This window comes from Apteryx mantelli, unplaced genomic scaffold, assembly GCF_036417845.1.
Source record: "Apteryx mantelli isolate bAptMan1 unplaced genomic scaffold, bAptMan1.hap1 HAP1_SCAFFOLD_141, whole genome shotgun sequence".
NCBI classification, from domain to species: domain Eukaryota; kingdom Metazoa; phylum Chordata; class Aves; order Apterygiformes; family Apterygidae; genus Apteryx; species Apteryx mantelli.
The window spans coordinates 142,501-145,000 of record NW_027118496.1 but is presented as its reverse complement, the minus strand read 5'-3'; the positions used below and the strand labels follow the sequence as shown (position 1 = coordinate 145,000).

Sequence of the window (2,500 nt, the reverse complement as noted above, 5' to 3'; positions counted from 1 at the left end):
CCGCGGGGTCGCCGCCGCGCAGGGGGGAGGCCAGCGGGGGGTGCCCCCCCGGCACGCGCGCGCGGCAGCACGGTGCGGTACCACCGCGGTACCCCACCCGCAGACAGCCGCGCGGGGCCGGAGGGCGAGGTCCGCGCCTCCCCCGGGCCCGGCTCCCCGCCGCACGCTCGCTCCGCTCACGCAACTCGCGCAGCCCTCCGCCGCCTGGGGGCTTGCCTCTCCTCCTCCCGGCCGCTGCCTCCGCTCTCGCTCCGGGCACGGCACGGCGCGGCGCCCTGCCCTCCCCTTCGCGCCCTTCTCGCCGCCCGGCGGCGCGCACGCCCGCGCCGCCCCCCACCGCCACCCCGCCGCGCCGCACCCGCGCGCCGTCGCTGCCGGCCTCAACGCAACGCCGCGGCTGACGCCAGCCGGCGGGTGGAAGTGGCTCGGCACACGCGACGGACGCGGGCGCGCCGCGGGGAGGGCAGGGGGGGCGGCCCGGCGGCGCGCCGCACCGGCGGCGGTCGGGGCGCAGGGAAGCGCAAGGCAGCCGGCCGTCCCCACCCCGGAGGGGAACGGGGGACCAGCGCACCACCGGGAGAGTGGCGGAGGAGAAGCCCAGACGGCGGCCAGACTGGCGGTGGTGGCGGGCGGCGGCGACGAGGCGCGCCGGGCCACCGCAACCCACCCGACCTGGGGGGGGGGCCCCAGCGGGACGAACTCCGCGAAGCGGGCGCTCCGGGAGCGGGGGGTTTCCCCGAGTCTGCACTTAGGGGGACGAAGGCCCGGCCGCGCGGGGAAGAGGAGGCACCCTCTCCCCGGGGCACGGGCCTGCGAGGCGCCCCAGCCGCGCCACCCCGCACGGCGCGCGCCGCGCAGCGGTGGCCACCGCGCTCGGAGGGCGAGGAGGGCGGGCACAGGCGCGGCAAGGCACGCCGGCCGCGGCCGCTGCGGGCGGCCCGGCGCCGGAGCCCGGCGGGCAGGAAGACCGGGGCCGCCGGTGCACGCACCGGGGTCCCGGCTCCGCCGCCGACTCTCCGCCGCCGAGGCCGCCGCGCACCGCCGCCGCCGGCGCCGCCGCGCCTCCCCCGCCCCCCCACGCGCCCCCCCCGAGGGGCGGCACCGCTGCGCCAACGCGACAGCGGGGGTGACGATTGACCGCCAAGCGACGCTCAGACAGGCGTAGCCCCGGGAGGAACCCGGGGCCGCAAGTGCGTTCGAAGTGTCGATGATCAATGTGTCCTGCAATTCACATTAATTCTCGCAGCTAGCTGCGTTCTTCATCGACGCACGAGCCGAGTGATCCACCGCTAAGAGTTGTCTCGGTTTCGGCCCCCGCCGCGCGCGCGGGGGGACCGGGCAGCCTTCGGCAGCCCCTGAGGGCCCCCCCTCCGCTCCGCCTCCCTCCTCACGCCGACGCCGGCTGCTGAGCGAGGGACGGCCGAGAGCCAGAGAGAGGGGCTCGCCCCGCTGACCGTACGAGCACAGAGTGGGGGGGGAAAAAGGGAAAAGGAAAACCCGAACGAGAAGGGCGGGGAGCCCTCGCTCCCGACCTGGGACAACCCTTTGCTCGCTTCGAGTCCGGCCCAGGCGCCCAGGCTCGGCCCGGCCCGGCGGGGAGCAGCGCGCCGGCCGCGCCGCCTGCCTCGGGGACGCTGGGGGAGGGGGCGGCTCCCCGCGGACCCCCAGCGTCGGAGCCCGGCCGCCACCGGCAGCGGCACCGGCCGCTGCCCGCGCGCCCGCGGCCCACCGGCCCCGCGCTCCCCAGCTCCTCGCTCGCCTCGCCGGCCTCCGGCTCCGCCGTGGCCCCGAGGCGGCGCCCACGCCCGCGCGCGCGCACACACAGCCTCCCGGACGACACCACGCGCTCTCCCGTCCCTTCCGCGGACAGACGCCCGGCGGCGGGCGGGCGGGCAAGGCGGGACGGACGGGGACGGCGCCCGCTCTCCCCGTCTCCACGCGGAGAACGGGGGGGGCCGCCCCCGCCGCCCGCCTGCCGCCCGCCCGCCGCCCGGCGAAGCCGGGTTGGGCAGAGCGAGGCAGGCGCGCCGGATGGCGGAGTGCCGGCGGGTAGGGCGCCGCCGCCAGCGGCCACGGCGGCAGACCGAGAGCCCCGGCCAGGGAGGAGAGCGGATCGCGCCGAGGCGCGGCGTCCGCACCACCCGCGGTGGGTGGGGGCTCACCGTCCCGGCGAGAGCACGCGCTCGCGCCGGGGTCACGCGTTCGAGGCAGGCCGGCGCCAGCCGACCGCGCGGCGTCCCTCCGCCGAGACCAGACCGCGGAGAGAGGGGGCAGGGTACCCCTCTCCGTCCCGGCTGCCCGCAGGGCGAGCGCGGGGCGCGCCGGCTGGCATGGGGGGGCACGGCGCCCGCGCGCGCCGGCCCCCCGGCCCTCCGGCAGCACACCCGGCTGCCCCCCGGGTCGCATCGGGCCGCCCGAGTCTTTAAACCCCCGCCCGGCTCTCCCGCCGAGAACCCTCGGGCCCGGAGCCCGGGGCCCATGGCCATCCCTACCCGGGGCG

General features: G+C 80.1%; 1 non-coding gene across 1 annotated transcript; it reads right to left on the bottom strand.

Annotated features, from left to right (window-relative positions):
- Nucleotides 1-1,145: 1,145 nt before the first annotated feature.
- LOC136995616 (5.8S ribosomal RNA) lies at nucleotides 1,146-1,298 on the bottom strand. The gene has a single exon (XR_010887161.1). It is a non-coding gene; the product is annotated as a 5.8S ribosomal RNA (ribosomal RNA).
- Nucleotides 1,299-2,500: the final 1,202 nt, after the last annotated feature.